This window comes from Mustelus asterias, chromosome 13, assembly GCF_964213995.1.
Source record: "Mustelus asterias chromosome 13, sMusAst1.hap1.1, whole genome shotgun sequence".
Lineage (NCBI taxonomy): Eukaryota > Metazoa > Chordata > Chondrichthyes > Carcharhiniformes > Triakidae > Mustelus > Mustelus asterias.
In genome coordinates, this window is record NC_135813.1 from 19,349,432 (window position 1) to 19,368,478 (window position 19,047).

Genomic DNA, 19,047 nt, shown 5'->3' on the forward strand with positions numbered 1-19,047 from the left:
TTTGCAGTTGCTTAAAAGGAGATAAGCTCCACATCTAGATCTCCAATTCCTATCACTAACCCATCGATTTAGAAGGCTTACTGATTCCATCACGCGGTCTTTGAAAAGGACAAGGTTTGCCCTCTGTGAGTACATTACCATTAAACCAGACTGGACTGCAGCAGAAAAGAATTATTACACTCAGCCCAACTCCCAATAATTAATCAAGATGGATTCTTTGAAACAAAGAGAGGTTTTGAAGAGGAAAGGCATGCTTTAGATTAAAATGAGAACTTAACAAGGAGCTATGAGATGCAGGCTTCAAGGATTCAACCTCTATTAACATCTAAGCATCAACATAATCATTATCAGATGTGAAACCCAAATTACTTTCAAAGAATTTCCAAAGATGTAAATTAATCATCCTCACTCCACCCAAATCTCTATTTGCATAAAGTATCCTTTTATCCACTCCTTCTTTACCTCAGCAGAGAACAGATAGAAGCAGAGCAGAACTAAAACGTGCCAAACTGTTTCTATCCAATGATGCTTCAAAATCCATCTTGATTAATTATTGGGAGTTGGGCTGGGTGTAATAATTCTTTTCTGCTGCAGTCCAGTCTGGTTTAATGGTAACGTACTTGCAGAGGATCATCATAGGAGTGACAGTATTTTTTTAAAGATTTGTTTTCTGTGCATGTAGGGGATCAGGACAGGACAGGCTGAGAGGAAACAAAAGAACTTGCATTTATTATTATGTCCTCAACTATGCCAATGGATTATTTTTGAGGTGTACTGTTATTATTCGGTGGCACGGTGGTTAGCACTGCTGCCTCACAGCACCAGGGACCTGGGTTCGATTCCTGGCTTGAGTCATTGTTTATGCAAAGTTTGCACATTCTCCCCGTGTCTGCATGGGTGTCCTCCAGGTGTTCCGCTTTCCTCCCACAGTCCGAAAGACGTGCTAGTTAGATGTGTTGGCCATGCTAAATTCTCCCTCAGTGTACCCGAACAAGCGTCGGAGTGTGGCGACTAGGGGATTTTCACAATAACTTAATTGCAGTGTTAATATAAGCCTACTTGTGACACTAATACTTAAACTTAAAACTTATGAGGCAATGAGGCACCCAACTTGCACACAGCAAGACCTCATATTAATCAACTTTTGTTCCATTCTTTCATGGGATGTGGGTATCGCCGGCAAGGCCAGCTTTTGTTGCCCATCTCTAATTGTCTCTCAAACTGAGTGGCTTGCTGGACCGTTTCAGAGCACAATTAAGAGCCCATTACATGTTGGTGGGCGGACTAGGTAGGAGTAGCAGATTTCCTTCCCTAAAGGACATTAGTGAATGGATGGAAATTTATGGCAATCAATGATGGGTCTCAGACTAGCTTCCAATTCCAGATTTTATTAATTGGATTTAAATTTCACCAGCAACAGTGGTGAGATTCAAACCCTTGTCCCCTGGACCTTAGCCTGGGTCTTTGGATCACCAGTCCAGTACCATTACCACTCTGCCACCCTCTCCCCTAAAAACATGGAACCTCCAACCGTGCAGCACTCCCTCAGTACTGCACCGGAGAGTTAGCCAAAACGTCTGGACTTAAATTCCTAGCATGAGACTTGAACCAACAACCTTCTAACGTAGAGGTAAAAGTGTTACTCACTGAGCTATGGCTAACCCGATAAATGACTTAAACAGTAAGAAAAAGGCAAAATATTGCGGATGCTGGAATCCGAAACAAAAACAGAAAATGCTGGGAAATCTCAGCAGGTCTGACAGCATCTGTGGAGAGAGAATAGAGCCAATGTTTCGAGTCTGGGTGACCCTTCGTCAGAGCTAAGGACAAAGAAAATCAGATAAGGTTTACACTATGAGGGACACTCAGTGGGACTAGGCATAAAATGGTTCGGCACAGACAAGAAGGGCCAAAAGGCCTGTTTCTGAGCTGTAATTTTCTATGGTTCTATGAGGGTGAGGGTAATTGGACAAAGAGAATGTAAATAGTGATGATAAAGGCTGAGACAGGTGCTAAAAGTGTCCATTAAATGATCGAAATGTATGAATGGCAGAGCAAAGGTACAGATTGTTAAGGCAATTCCTGAGGAATGTGGCAGTTGACCCCGGGTGGGGGGGCACGGTTTGCAGACAAGTTGGAGAGAGAGATTTCAGAAGTAGAAAAATAAATGACTTAACATTTTACTGTTGGTGATACTTAATGGAGGAACATTGGCCCAGATGTTGGGAGAGCACACTGCTCTTTAAATAATGCCGTGGGATTCTTCGCATCCATTCAAGCATACAGTCCCATAGTTTAACTCATCTGAAAGATGGCGTGTCCAACAAAGCAGCACTCCTCCAGTAATGCAGTCAAGTAAGGCCTTGATTATACAGTCAAGTTCGTCATGGGGCTTGAACCCGCAAGCTTCTAATTTAAATGTAAGTGTTACTGCTGAACCAAGCTAATATATAGAGGTCAGCTCTGCATTGCTAGTTGAGAAACATAAGGATAAAATACATATTTAATTACTTTGGTCTTCTTCGAGAACCTACACACAACAACATCGTCTTTTGCTACCAAACACATATTTCAACACTCATTTTGGAACAATCAATCCATCCATTTTTCTTATTATTGCCTGAGGAGTCATTATTCTAGTTGTCAGTGTATTCCACAAGTTAACAACTCTAATTAATTGCTTTTACATTTACAATTAGACCATGTCCTCCTAGAATATTTTACCAATGAAACCAATTGAGCTTTTCTACATAGTTCAATGATTTAAGACATTAGTCATTAAATCTTTTGAGACTTTAAATCCTTTCTGGTGTTTCAATGTGCCTTTTACAAGAATGTGACTGGAACAAGGTATAATACTCCAGCTATGGTTTTATTAATGCTTTGTAATGTGACAGATCATTTTGTTAGCATTACAAATGAACTTACATATTCAAGCTGCTCTTTCTTTCTGCGCTGTTTTAACTTGCTGGGTCTACCTCTCTCTGCACTGTTTCTCTCTCTGAAGCATCTCTCTCTTCCCCCACTGTTATAACTAGTTTCTCACCTCTCTCTGCACTGTTTCTCTCTCTGAAGCTGTTCTCATTTCTCCTGCTGTTATAACTTGTTTCTCCACCTCTCTCTGCACTGTTTCTCTCTCTGAAGCTGTTCTCGTTTCTCTCTCTGAAGCTCTTCTCATTTCTCCTGCTGTTATAACTTGTTTCTCCACCTCTCTCTGCACTGTTTCTCTCTCTGGTGCTGTTCTCTCTTCCCCCGCTTTTATAACTTGCTTTTCATCTTTTCATCTAAGCTTTCCTGAATCTTCCTGTAATGGCTCAGTCTTTGTCTTCTTCACTGTCTTCTTTTTCAGCTTCTTCAAGTTCCTTCTCCTTTTCGATCTCTTCTTTCTCTCTCTATCTCTCTCCCTTTCTCAACCCCCCACCCCCCAAACTCCTCGTCTTGAGTTGGTGACAATCTTACCTCAGAGTCAGAGGTTGTCAGTTTGAGTCCCATTGTAGAGGCTTGGACACAAAAATCGAGGTTGACACATCTGTGCGATACTGATGTGGTGCTGCACTGCCAGGGGTTCTATCTTACGCATAAGGCCTTGCCTGTTCTCCCTTCGGGGTAAATAAAAGATCAGATGACACTGTTTCAATGCGGGGCAGGGGATCTCCCGAGTGCCCTGACCAAATGCTCATCCTTCAGTCAACATCTCCCAAAGCACAAGTTATCCGGTCATTATCACACTGCTATTTGTGGGATCTTGCTGTATAGGGGAGGCGGAGGCGTAGTGGTATCATCACTGGACTGGAATCCAGTGACCCAGGGCAATGCTCTGGGGACCCGAGTTCAAATCCCACCATGGCAGATGGTGAAATTTGAATTCAGTAAAAATCTGGAATTAAGAATCTACTGATGACCATGAAACTGTTGTTGTAGAAACCTGTCTGGTTCACTAACTTTCTACAGGGGAAGGAAGTCTGCCGTCCTTACCTGGTCTGGCCTACATGTGGCCACAGCAATATGATTGACTCTCAAATGCCCTCTGAAATGGAGGGCAATTAGGGATGGGCAATAACTGTTGGGCCCAGCCAGCGACACCCGCATCCTGTAAAATGAATAAAATAAGAAGCTCATACATTGCAATGGTGACTTCAAAATTAATGAATTGCCAGTAGAGCATTTGGGACGTCCCGAAATTATGAAAGGTTTTACATAAATGCAAGTCTTTCGAACACTGAAGCAACTGTCCAAATGCAAGTTGTTGGTGATCATTTGCCTCCACTCCATTCAAACAGAAAGGAAATATTGGGTTGCCCCATTGCCAAGGGAACAGGGACAAGCACAAGCGTTCCCTTGTAAAGGGCCACAGCTAATAGAAATTAAATCAGAAAACAAAGAAAACTTACAAACTAACATTGCTGCCCATTTCCGGCAAACCTGTTGGTTTCTGGCTGACCTGCTGTTCAATTGCAGCATGTTCTGTTTTTGTGATGGTCGACTGCAGTTATTGGTCGCTCTGGTCAATGACAGGCTGCTGTAACTAATGAGCAAACCCTGTAACTGTCTGGTAACCTCAAAGAATCAGTGCGCTTTACAGTCAGAGATTAACCAAACCCAATACTCCAGTAACAATGATTGATCCAGCAGCCAATGCTACGTAGGATTTATAACAGGCTGTTATAACAGGCCCAGCCAATCTATGTTTTTTCTGATCCTCAGCACAGACAATCATCCTAATTCCAGCTGGCAGTCTGCTTCAATATCTCCTTAGTTTCTGTTCCGTTAACCACTTTATCTAACCCACCCTTAGACATTGACCTGGTCTCTACTCAGTCATGAACTCCATTTCATAGGCTCACAACACGTGCTCAGGTCTTCAATCTTGTAAATGTAATCTTTTCACGATGCCCCTTTGTTCAAACCCCCCGCCGCCCCCACCACTGAAAAGAGCTTGTCCCTGCCTCCTCTGCACTAACACTTCATAACTTTCAACACCTTTGGCACAGTGGTTGGCACGCACTGCTGCCTCACAGTGCCAGGGACACGGATTCGATTCCCGTCTTGGGTCACTGTCTGTGCGGAGACTACACATTCTCCCCGTGTCTGCGTGGGTTTCCTCCAGATGCTCCGGGAGTTTCCTCCCACAGTCTGAAAGACGTGCTGGTTAGGTGCATTTGCCACGCTAAATTCTCCCTCAGTGTACCCGAACAGGCACCGGAGTGTGGCGACTCGGGGATTTTCACAGTAACTTCATCGCAGTGTTAATGTAAGCCCGCTTGTGACACTATTAATAATAAACTTTAACGTCTGTCAAATTACTGTGTCATATCTGCCATTCTAACAAAAATAGTTTCAATTTAAGTGGATGCAGAAGAGGGAAAGGTATTACAGTCTACAACGTAGGAAGGAGCTCATTTTTATATCCAAGTGGTATTTGTCCTAATTTAGACTGATGCTCTTTTTCCTGAATCCTATTTATATCCATTTGGATCCAGTTGATCCTGCGTCCTGGTGAATTAACAGGAAAATGTTCCAATTGCAGGCAGTTTTGACAATCTTGCACTCTAGAAAACTAGGAAAGAACCAAACTGAATGTGAACAACTCACCCACATCATCAGAAAAAGTAAATTAACTGGTAACTCATGGTTGTTTGTGAATGAATGGTTTTCAAATGTGCCTTTACAACTGTTAGTAAATAATGCATTGCACTTTCAGATGGTCTGAGATGAAAAAACACTCTGTAAAAACAATCCACACTGACTGACTGCTCTTGTCTCAGTTGTACCTCTGTGGTATTTCGGTTATCATCTCATCTAGAGAAATCTTGATTTTCATTCTAATTTTGAAATAGTGGCAGCCATGAGCTTTGGTGTGTGATCAGTTCGCCGGCTGATCCCACACAATGCACCAACTTCACAGAAATCTGCATTAAGGTCATCACCCCTCTCCGCAAAGAACAACCCTTGACCCCACTGTCATTACAAACTACCGCCCCATCTCCCTTTCCTCTCCAAAGTTCTTTATTATGTTCTCGCTCCCCCAAATCTGGACCCATCCTTCCTGGAACTCCATGTTGGAATTAATCCGCCCAACAACTGTACAAGAACAGCTCCTAACAAATTCACAAGTGACATCCTACGTTACAGCGAAAAATGTGAACCGCCGCTCTTTGTGTTTCTCCAGCTGCACACAGCCTGTGACACAGTTGGCCGTAACATACTCCCCCAATGTCCAGCTGGCTGGCACTGCACTCTGGTTCCATTTTCATCTATTTAATCATTGCCAGAGGATCACTTGCAATGGCTTCTCTTCCCGCTCCACCACTCTTAGCTCTGATGTCCCCCAAAGATCAATCCTTGGCCGCCTCTTGTTTCTCATCTGCAGTCTGTCTCACGGTGACATCAATTGAGAAAACGCCTTTCGTTTTCACACCTGTGCAGAGTCTTCCACCTGTCCATAAATTATCCGACTGCTTGTCCAATGTCCAGTACTGGATGAGTGGAAAATTCCTCCAATTAAATATTGGGAAGATTGAAGGCTTTGGAATCTTACCACCTTAGTTCCTGGCACAACAGTGGGACCATTTTCGGGTCATGAACCTGACCTGTGGATAAGGAAGGCTTCCAGTTGCCCTGTACCAGTGGGAAGCACAGTAAGAAGTCTCACAACACCAGGTTAAAGTCCAACAGGTTTATTCAAATAAACCTGTTGGACTTTAACCTGGTGTTGTGAGACTTCTTACTGTGCTTACCCCAGTCCAACGCCGGCATCTCCACATCATGACTACCAGTGGGAAGCAGCAAGGAAGTTGCCTCTGGGCTCACTCTCCAATTAGGGAGGGCAGGTGGGATGAGGCGGCCATTTTGTCAGAGGCAGGGTTTCTGTTTAAAGCAAAGTTCAAAGTTTATTTATTAGTCACAAGTAAGGCTTACATTCACACTGCAATGAACTTACTGGGAAATTCCCCTAGTTGCCACACTCCGGCGCCTATTCGGGTCAATGCACCGAATCAGCATGTGTTTCAGACTGTGGGAGGAAACCGGAGCACCCGGAGGAACCCCACGCATACACGGGGAGAATGTGCAGACTCGCATAGACAGTGACCCAAGCCGGGAATTGAACCCGGTTCCCTGGCGCTGTGAGGCAGCAGTGCTAACCATTGTGTCACCATGCCACCCAGAGGGACCGGGACATGTTTCCGCAGGGCGGGGGCCTCCTCAACACACTGGCAAAACCTGGCTGCACAGGGGTCGGGGTACATCTTAGCCCCAATAAACCTCACCCCTCAGCTCACTATGGAGATCAGAGTCAGCACTTCTCTATTCACTCCCCCCTGATCATCAGTCCCTTCCTCTCCCGATCATTGGCCCCTGCCCCCCACCCCCGTCATTGGCTCCTTCCTCCCCCACCCTGATCCTTGACCTCTCCCCCCACCCAGTCATTGGCTCCTTCCTCCCCCGCCCTGATCCTTGGTCCCTCCCCCCATCCCTTTCATCGACTCCTTCTTCCCCTGCTCTGATCATCAGCCCATCCTCTCCCCCACCCCATCCCTTCCAAACAGTCTGAGCCAGCACCCACCTCCAAGCTGCACCCCCCAAAGCTCCTCCATCCAGTGCCAGCCACCATCACATTTAAATGAATCCACCTATCCCCCTTGAGGCTTCCCATTGGGGCCCGCCCCTTGGCACAGGTTGGCATTGCCAAGTTGGTACTGCCAGGTTGGTACCATGCCATGGGTCAGTGCCTGAGGGCATTGGCAGGCCATTGTCTGGCCATGTCCCTCTACCCTGGGGGCTCTATTTACCTTTGTGCCCCCGGGAGACCCCCACCACAGCTTCACGTCTAGATGAACCTGTTGTAAACTGTGCCAAAGTGATGAGACATCGCCACGGTGTCATGGGGGGGGGGGGGGGGGGGGGGGGGGGAGCGGGGGGGGAGTCAATATCTGGCGAAGGGGCAAGTTAATTATATTAAAATCTATTCAAATGCATGTAAAGCAGGTTATGGGCATGAACCTGGTGACATCACCGATGAAGGGCAAGGAAGGTCAGAAATCACGAACTCATCGATGGCCTAGTGGAATTATCGCTAGACTATTAATCCAGAAATTCAGCTAATGTTCTGGAGACCCAGGTTCGAATCCCGCCATGGTAGATTGTGGAATTTGAATTCAATACAGAATATCTGGAATTAAGAATCTTATGATGACCATGAAACCATTGTTGATTGCTGGAAAAACCCATCTGGTTCACTAATGTCTCTTTAGGGAAGGAAACCTGCCATCCTTACGTGGTCTGGCCTACATGTGACTCCAGAGCCACAGCCAATGTAGTTGACTCTCAACTGCCCTCCAAGGGCAACTAGGGATGGGCAATAAATGCTGGCCAGCCAGCAAAGCCCATGTCCCATGAATAATTTTAAAAAATCACCCCCCCTTGTTTTCAAATCCCCATAACCCTCCAACAAAGTAAAGCCTCCAATATATCTGTACACCTCTAATTCTAATCTCTTGATCATCCCTGATCTTAACCATTCCACCACTGGTGGCCGTGGTTTTAGCTGCCTAGGCTCTAAGCTCGGGAATTCCCTCCCTTAACTTCTCCAGCTCTCTCTACTTACCTTCCTCCTTCAAGCCACTCCTTGAAATCTTCCCTTTTGTCCCTGAGTTGCATCTACCCTATGTTACCACATTTGTTTGTGGTTTGGGTGTCAAATTTGCTGTATACTGCTCTTATGAAGCGTCCTAGGGATAATTAATCACATTGAAGGTGCTGCATAAATACAAGTTGTTGTTCTTGAAGGTATATATGCAGTAAACAGATCAAGGAGGTTCCCAATGGTGGGGGAGTTCTGAACCAGGGATCATAGACTAAGGAAATGGGGTAAACATTTTAGGACTGAAATGAGGAGAAATTTCTTCCCCCATACCGTGGAATTCATTACCGCAGAAAAGGGCTGAGGCCAAAACATTAGGGCCGGAATTCATGACCTTGCCCACGGCTGGGATTCTCCAGTCCCGCTGCAGTGAATGGAGATTTGGCTGAGCGCCAAATTGTCCGTCCTCGCTGGCAGTGGTGGTGGGGCATCAACAGCTGAAGAATTCCGGCCGAAATGTTTTCAAGGAGGAGTTACATATAGCTCTGGGGGTGAAGGGGATCAAAGGTGTAATGATGTCAACAAGACCTTGAGGTTGGCCTCTTGGAGTATGAGCTCCCTGATTGAGGTGACGATTGCCTACCTGATCAGGGAGCCTCACCTATATTTATAATATGGGAGTGTCATGTCCCCTGGCACTCCGGATTCTGACTGTGTACCTGAAGCACTCTTAGGAGTGGAATAGAGTTTGTAAATATCTGGTGAAGGCACACCGTCCTCTGAGGAGCTATTTCAAAAGGATATGGAGAGAAGGCAGAATCAGGCTATTGAGTGGATGATCCACCATGATCATAATGAAAGGTGGAGCAGGCTCGAAGGGCCGAATGGTCCATTCCTGCTCCTACTTTGACAAGCTTTGACAAAGGCTCACCTGGACTCGAAACATCAGCTCTTTTCTCTCCTTACAGATGCTGCCAGACTTGCTGAGATTTTCCAGCATTGTCTCTTTTGGTTCCTGCTCCTATTTTTAATGCTTCTATGGCCCAGGTGTGGTTTGATTTGTGTTAAAGGTATATTTTTGGATAAAATAATTAGAGATGAAAACCGGGAGAACCGGATTTGAAATGATTAGATGGAAGTAACGCAAAAAGTGATGTTAAACACAAGCTTTCCCTTATCTTGAGATTTGCAATGCAGAAAATACCTTGATTCTATCCCTTGAGTTTGCCCAGGTAAGTGTAAAGTCTAGGACCTGAGCGGTAACAAGGCTGAGGAACATGGAATGGTTGCATTTTCTTTTTGCCTCTGTAATGGTTGATTTGCAATGGTTTTAGTCTCATCTCATTCTTGTATTTTAATAACTGTAATTTTTTTCCCCCTATTCCCCAGTGCTGGATAAAGGCCGTATAAAAGACGTTCAGTACTCACTAGATTGCACACTTCAGCATTTTATTGGAACTGAAATTTCAGTTTCGGAAATATATGCTCCTTAATACATGGCAGTATGGTTCTCAAAACTGTACTGTCGCTCCCACTTGGCCCAAGCCTCTCTGCCTATTAGCATGCACGCAGCACAGGTAAACTGCAACATGCCCTGCTTGCTCAAAGGGTTAAGCTATTGTCTGCACTACAATCCCCCAAAAACAGCTCAGGGGAAACAGTGCAAGTCGTTACATCCCCAAAATAAAGCCCAGTGTACCGAGTCAATACATCAGACAAGTACATTGTGCTGACCTGTCATATATTCTTCCCAGCTGCACTGAGGCAGCGTGCACCTCTGCAGCTCTTCCCTTTGTACCTGACTCTCCTCGGATAAGCAGGTAATCATGAGCTGCCACTGAAAGGTGACCCATTAACATGATGGATTTTGCACAAAAAGCAAATGGACTGAAGCTTGCAGATCCGCGTCCTTAATGCACCTTGGCCTTTTGTTCTGTCATATCAATATCCACACAGGGCCTCATTACACGACGACACTACACAATGACGCGCACAAAGGGTCATCTGCATCCTTCGCTGTTTGACTGACTTCAATGTGCTCCTGCTAAATCTCACCCAGAGGATTATCTGTAACTAACGGCCCCTCTCCATCTCTCAGAACATCTGAAAACATTTTTTTTTTTAACCATCTCTACAAAAGCAGCAACAACTAAATGAAATGATCTAATAGAGGGAACTCTTTTCGGACTCTTCTCCGGATGAAAAGACACAGCCTGAGGGAAGCCTATTTAATGTGAAAATAATGGTTAGAATCCATGTGTAACAGTTTTATTCTAATATTTAACAAGGGAAGTTTTCCAGACTTATTATTTATAGCAGTCAGATAGATGCCTTCATAGGAAATAATATTACGTTTCCTTTCTTGCTCTCTACAGCCTTTTATATTGACTTAAAATGTTTTAATTGCCTACAAAACATCTATATATATACACACACATATATAAAGCACATAATTGAATGCACAGACTGAGTATTAGCTGCCCTGGACAATTGAAGGTGTTGTACGTAAAGGAGACAATATTGGCTTGGGTTTGAGTCACAAGTAATTTTGATGTCATTTTTATGAGCTTTATTGAAGAAAGCTGGTTTTAATATCCTCCAAGGCAGTTCTCAGCAGAGGTGTGGATGGAGTGAGGCAATGGCGTCACTTTTGTGTTGTGCGTCACATATATCCGGATGATATAGAAAAAAATGAAAAAGAACGCAGAAACCCGTCAACAAAAATAACAGGGGGGGTTGGTGCCCTAAAGTGTGCCTCGCACACTGGCACTCGATGTTCAGTGCGCTCCTTTCATGGCATCTGATGAAATGTGGGTTTATCCCAGCAGTCACCAAGGCAGCCTTCCCGCTGAAATTTCACAGAAAGCTACGTCTGCCTGTTTCATGAACTAAACCTGCGCCAGGGAGCTCTCGAATGGGACAGACACTTCTAATGCTGAAAGCAGCCAACATAATCAAGGACCCCGCACACCCCGGACATTCTCTCTTCCACCTTCTTCTGTCGGGAAAAAGATACGAAAGTCTGAGATCACGTACCAACCGACTCAAGAACAGTTTCTTTCCTGCTGCTGTCAGACTTGATGTGGAGATGCTGGCGTTGGACTGGGATAGGCACAGTAAGTAGTCTCACAACACCAGATTAAAGCCCAACAGGTTTATTTGGTAGCACAAGCTTTCGGAGCGCCGCTCCTTCATCGGGTGAACAAAAGGCCACTCACCTGATGAAGGAGCGGCACTCTGAAAGCTCGTGCTACCAAATAAACTTGTTGGATTTTAACCTGGTGTTGTGAGACTACTTACTGTGCCATCAGACTTTTGAATGGACCTACCTTATATTAAGCTGATCTTTCTCTGCACCCTAGCTATGACTGTAACGTTATATTCTCCATCCTCTCCTTTCCTTCTCCCCTATGTACTCTATGAACGGTATGCTTTGCCTGTATCGTGCGCAAATTCATCCCGCTGTCTCACTGTAAAATTATTCGTACCTGACCTCCCCCACCACACCCTCCCCCCTCCCACAAGCTGTGCAGTGGGCAGAACCACAGATTAACATTTCCAGGAGATCTCCTTATCTCCCCTTCTAGAACAACATTATAAGTGTGATTGGCCCCATTTTGTTTGTTTAAGGAAAAGATGTGACATTTGGTCCCAGCTGTTTCTCCTTCTGAAGCACTATGTGGAAGATTTATCCAAAATTAGACAACCAGTTACATCAAAATGAGCTTATTCTGAAGAACGGAAGAAAAACAAAACTGAATAGCTGGAAATCTCAAATTAAAAACTGAAATCAGTTTGCTGATCAGTGTTTTGGATGAAGCTGTTAGGTTTTGGTGAAGGTATCCAACCAAAGTTTTAAACTGATTTTCTTTCCATAGAATCCCTACGGTCCAGAAGGAGGCCGTTTGGCCCATCGAGTTTGCACCGACAACAATCCCACCGAGGCCCTATCCCCATAACCCCATGATTTTACCCTGCTAACCTCTCTGACACAAAAGGGCAATTTAGCATGGCCAATCAACCTAACCCGCACATCTTTGGACTGTGGGAGGAAACCGGAGCACCCAGAGGAAACACGCACAGACATGGGGAGAATATACATGCAGAAAATGCAGATGTATGGGATTGGGGGTGATCTAGGAAATTGGATCAGGAATTGGCTAGCGGATAGGAAACAGAGGGTGGTGGTTGATAGTAAATATTCATCATGGAGTGCGGTTACAAGTGGTGTACCTCAGGGATCTGTTTTGGGGCCACTGCTGTTTGTAATATTTATTAATGATCTGGATGAGGGTATAGTTGGGTGGATTAGCAAATTTGCTGATGACACCAAAGTCGGTGGTGTGGTAGACAGTGAGGAAGGGTGTCGTAGTTTGCAGGAAGACTTAGACAGGTTGCAAAGTTGGGCCGAGAGGTGGCGGATGGAGTTTAATGCGGAGAAGTGTGAGGTAATTCACTTTGGTAGGAATAACAGATGTGTTGAGTATAGGGCTAACGGGAGGACTTTGAGTAGTGTGGAGGAGCAGAGGGATCTAGGTGTATGTGTGCATAGATCCCTGAAGGTTGGGAATCAAGTAGATAGGGTTGTTAAGAAGGCATATGGTGTCTTGGCGTTTATTGGTAGGGGGATTGAATTTAGGAGTCGTGGCGTTATGTTGCAACTGTACACAACTCTGGTGCGGCCGCACTTGGAGTACTGTGTGCAGTTCTGGTCCCCACATTACAGGAAGGATGTGGAGGCTTTGGAGAGGGTGCAGAGGAGGTTTACCAGGATGTTGCCTGGTATGGAGGGGAGATCCTATGAGGAGAGGCTGAGGGATTTGGGATTGTTTTCGCTGGAAAGGCGGCGGCTAAGAGGGGATCTTATTGAAACATATAAGATGATTAGAGGTTTAGATAGGGTGGATAGTGATAGCCTTTTTCCTCTGATGGAGAAATCCAGCACGAGGGGGCATGGCTTTAAATTGAGGGGGGGTAGTTATAGAACCGATGTCAGGGGTAGGTTCTTTACCCAGAGGGTGGTGAGGGATTGGAATGCCCTGCCAGCATCAGTAGTAAATGCGCCTAGTTTGGGGGCGTTTAAGAGATCCGTAGATAGGTTCATGGACGAAAAGAAATTGGTTTAGGTTGGAGGGTCACAGTTTTTTTTTAACTGGTCGGTGCAACATCGTGGGCCGAAGGGCCTGTTCTGCGCTGTAATGTTCTATGTTCTATGTTCTATGTTCTAATATGCAAACTCGACGCAGACGGTCTCCCGAGGCCAGAATTGAACCTGGGTCCTGGCGCTGTGAGGCAACAGTGCTAACCACTGTGCCACCATGCCGCCCCACAGCTTGCCCACTGTACATTTCCAGCATTTCCTATCTCTTCCACATTTTTGTCGCGGTCTCATTGAAAAACGCTTTTTCTTAAACCTGTTCCAGACAAAAATCATACCACCTGGGAGTGAAATGCATCCAATGCCATTTCTTCCTATTCTGGGTTGTTTTTGCTAACAAACTGGAATTGCCAGTGATAGGAATCCTCTATCAGTCAGAGCGTGGGCGCACTTTGTGTTCAGCCGATAGCACAATGAAACACTACCCAGCTTACTTACCTGGAAAAACATCCGAGGATATTAGAGCCAGAATTCTCATCCGCAGCTGGGATTCTCCAGTTCCGCTGCACTAAACGGAGTTTTGGCTGAGTGCCAAATTCTCCATTCTCACTGGCACTGTTGGTGTGATGAACAATATCAGAGAATCCCTCACTAAGCTTATAATCCACAGTCAAACTTCTTTTCTGCTTTCCCCTCCACCCTTAATCAATTTCCTTTCAATACATTCCCTTGAATGTCATCTCAAGAAGCTTTTTGTCCATTTATGAATGGGACATGGATCCATAATGTAAGTTTCCCTCTCCCAGGCTGAATGATCTTCTGCTCCAAGGTCTGAGTGAGAGTCGACATCAATTTGTATGTATTTAGCACCTTTAGTGGAATAAAACACGACAAGGCTCTTCAGGGGAGCATTATCAGGGAAAGATTTACCACGAGCTGCAGAGGGAGATGTTCGGAAAGGTGATCAGAATCTTGGTCAAAAGTACATTTTAAGCAGCACCTGAAAGGAGAAGAAAGAGTCAGTGGGAAAGAGAGAGGCTCAGGGAAGGAACTTGAGAATTTAAGGCCGAGACAACCTTATGGTCACCAATGATGGTATGGAAATTAAATTGTAATTCCAGCTATGGCCAAATATTTAATTCACTTTGTTCTGCAAGATTAAGGATGTTCATTTCAAATAAAGGGGTTGCTGGAACTTGTGAAACTATGGTTAAAAGCAGATAAAAACTGCAGATGCTGGTGTGGAAATAAGCTACTGCAGCAAAGGCAGGCAACTCTGTCAGCAAATATGGAAACAAGGCCTCATTGAGGTCAGCAGTTGTGCATCCAGGAACGAGACTAATCGAACCTTGTTTCATAAACACTGCATTCCCCGCCTTGGCCACAGGATGAAACAAAGACAAGTTACCATGACAAATACCAAAAAACAAGGTATGTTGACATATTATGCAAATGAAGGAGACGGTTTTCTATTGGAAAAGAAAGGGCAAAAAGCTATGCTATGATTGGTGGACTATGCACGCAAATGAAGGATTAGAAACTTGCTTGTTTCTTATTTGCTGTAATTAACTCTAACTGCTAATTATCTGTATGAATCAACAGAACATCATAGTGAATTCACTGTGTCTGTTCTCCTTGCTAGCAAGTAATAAAAAGTTTAGAAGATTCAAGTACTCACGGTGCATTGTATGGTTAATCTTCAACCTACCGCATGGTAGGTTGTTGCATAAAGTTCAATCTCACGGGATCCAGGGTGAGGTATCTAAATGGATACAAAATTGGCTTCTTGACAGAAGCCAGAGGGTGGTTGTAGAGAGTTGTTTTTCAAACTGGAGGCCTGTGATCAGCGGTGTGCCTCAGGGATCAGTGCTGGGCCCACTGTTATTTGTCATTTATATTAATGATTTGGATGAGAATATAAGGGGCATGGTTAGTAAGTTTGCAGATGACACCAAGATTGGTGGTAGAGTGGACAGTGAAGAAGGTTATCTCCAATTGCAATGGGATCTTGATCAATTGGGCTAGTGGGCTGACAAATGGCAGATGGAGTTTAATTTAGACAAATGCGAGGTGATGCATTTTGGTAGATTGAACCAGGGCAGGACTTACTCAGTTAATGGTAGGGCGTTGGGGAGAGTTACAAAATAAAGAGATCTGGGGGCACATGTTCATAGCTCCTTGAAAGTGGAGTCACAGGTGGACAGAGTGGTGAAGAAGGCATTCGGCATGCTTGGTTTCATCGGTCAGAACATTGAATACAGGGGTTGGAACATCTTGTTGAAGTTGTACAAGGCATTGGTAAGGCCACACTTGGAATACTGTGTGCAATTCTGGTCACCCTATTATAGAAAGGATATTATTAAACTAGAAAGAATGCAGAAAGGATTTACTGGGATGCTACCGGGACTTGATGGATTGAGTTATAAGGAGAGGCTGAATAGACTGGGACTTTTTTCTCTGGAGCGTAGGAGGCTGAGGGGTGACATTATAGAGGTCTATAAAATAATGAGGGGCATAGACAAGGTAGATAGTCAATATCTTTTCCCAAAGGTAGGGGAGTCTAAAACTAGAGGGCATAGGTTTAAGATGAGAGGGGAGAGATACAAAAGTGTCCAGAGGGGCAATTTTTTCACACAGAGGATGGTGAGTGTCTGGAACAAGCTGCCAGAGGTAGTAGTAGAGGCGGGTACAATTTTATATGTTAAAAAGCATTTCGATAGTTACATGGGTACAATAGGTATAGAGGGATATGGGCCAAATGCGGGCAATTGGGATTAGCTTAGGGGTTTTTTTTTAAAAAGGGCGACATGGACAAGTTGGGCCAAAGGGCCTGTTTCCATGCTGGAAACCTCTATGACTCTAGTGGAGCAATTTAAAAAGGGGATGTACAAAAGGCCAGACTTGGAGCTATCCGAGCTAACCCTAATGCAGCTATCTCAGGTGTAGGGCTGGAGGAGGTCACAGATCTCTGGGGAGTCGGGGTGTGCGGCAAGGCCATTGATCAACAGAGTTTATCCAAATGATCACGTAGACTTTGAGTGTCATGGACAACGTTACTCATGTCCATAATTATCTGGTGCCTGGTTCCCTAAGCACTTGGCTGCAGATTCATTTCCCATATTGCCAAAGTTCCAAAATGTGCAGGTTAGGTGGATTGACCATGCTAAATTTCCCCTTGGTGTCAGGGGATTAGCAGGGTAAATATGTGGACTTACGGAGAGAGGGCCTGGGTAGAATTGTTGTCAGTGCAGGCTCGATGGGCCGACTGGCCTCCTTCTACGCTAGGGATTCTATGATTACAACTGAATGCATTTTAATTTGCTGCTGACTTTGTTAGTCTGTTATTTACTACATTCCCAGGTAACTGAAGACATCCCACTACTAACTCTGCACAAGCCTGAGCATTCACGGGGCAGCAAAGCATTCCTTCTTTATTTGTGTCCAATATTCAGTAAAACAAATGACAGATTAAAAACGATAACCTAGAAACTGCCCACTGAGACGTCTTAACGGCCCACGGTCATGCTTTATTACCAGGCCTTCTGTGGCACTGATACGTGCCTTCAAGGGTCATTCCTCACAATGACTTCAAATGCTGATGGATTAAGTCTCACGAAGCCAGACCATAATACAGGAACGAGATGAGATTAGAGGTCCGAGTTTTGCCATGAACCAACGTACCCCACCCCCTCCCCTCCCCCCGTCACCCCACCCTGTCTCCCGCCATCCTGTCAGCCATATGTGTGAGGAGTTTTGCCAATTCTCAGTTGGGTTACTGGTTCAGGCATCTAACATTCTGGCCACTAGCCAGGGCTGGGAGTTTCTTGACCCGTGTCTGCTTGATTGTGGACAAAGGCCTGAAAGCAGCAGTTGATTTATGGGCTGTCAGTTGCGTCAGAGAACCAGCACCTGCAGATTCAGAACAGATGTAAAAGAGGACCAAGATGTAAAAATGGAAATAGACGAACATTTAAAAAACAGAAACAGAGGGGATTTAAAACGCCCAGACTGACCCCGTCCCTCCCTGCCAAAATGACTTCGAATGAGGTCAACGATAAAGCTGGTTAATAGTTATACAAACTATTGTAATTTAGTGCAAATTTGTGCCAATTTGTGAGGTCATTTGTGTATGTAGCAGAATTGAAAATGTCCAAATTTATTTAATGCAGGAGGTTGGGCAGCCACCAAACAACAATGATCTTAACATCAGTCAGGAGGATTGAGGTTAAAACCACATCACAAGGGCATTGTTTATGATTCCAATGCACACCAGGAAATTGGACTACTTATTTATTAATCATCTTATTGCAACAAGTCAATGCCAAAGAATTAAGAGGGATAAATTCCCAATGTCTGGTAGCATTGAGATCATTAAACACACGGTGGCACAGTGGTTAGCACTGCAGCTTCACAGCGCCAAGGACCCGGGTTCGATTCCTAGCTTGTGTCACTGTCTGTGTGGAGTTTGCACGTTCTCCCCATGTCTGCGTGGGTTTCCTCCAGGTGCTCCGGTTTACTCCCACAGTCTGAAAGATGGGCTGGTTAGGTGCATTGGCCATGCTAAATTCTCACTCAGTGTACTCAGTGAACAGGGGCCGGAGTGTGGCCACTCGGGGATTTTCACAGTAACTTCATTGCAGTGTGAATGTAAGCCTTCTTGTGACTACTGACTAAGCTTTTTTAAACCATCATCATTTGGGATTTCCCCAGAACAGAAACTGTAAAGAAAATAATTGATCCTAGTTGGAGTTGGCTTATCACGAGCCCTCAGTAATATTTCCATCTTCAACTGAGTTAAGCCATCCAGTCGCCGTCCTCTCATGTTCAAAGGCAAATGTCTATTGAATCTTAAGAACGCAAAGAATCAATATCATAAAAATAAATATTAATAAATATATAGGTATTACTGTTAAAGTCAAAGGTATCTTCACACTCAAGGCAGTATTAAATTTAGAGTGGGTGGCATATTTAATCAAGAAACTAACTTTCTGTACCTTTTACTCTGGTAAGATGGAGCATGTATTTTCAATTTTAACAGTGTCACACTGTGTCACACCACAGCTGCTATTTTATCATTTAAGAAAAATCACCCAGTGATGTGCTGTCTGCATTTACAGTAATCGTTGAAAAGGTTTCAGAATTGCCTTTTAAACAATCGGCATTTTTTCCCTGAAGTAACTGATTTTCTGAATTCCACAAGAAATGCTTAAAAGAAAATAAAACACCCAAAGAATTGCACACTTCACCGTCACTGAATTGTCTTCTATGTCGCTTAACAATTTCATTAAAGTTTTCTCGCTGAAGGCTTTTGGCCTCTGGGCCTGGACTTGAGTGGCACAGTGACACAGTGGTTGGCACTGCTGCCTCA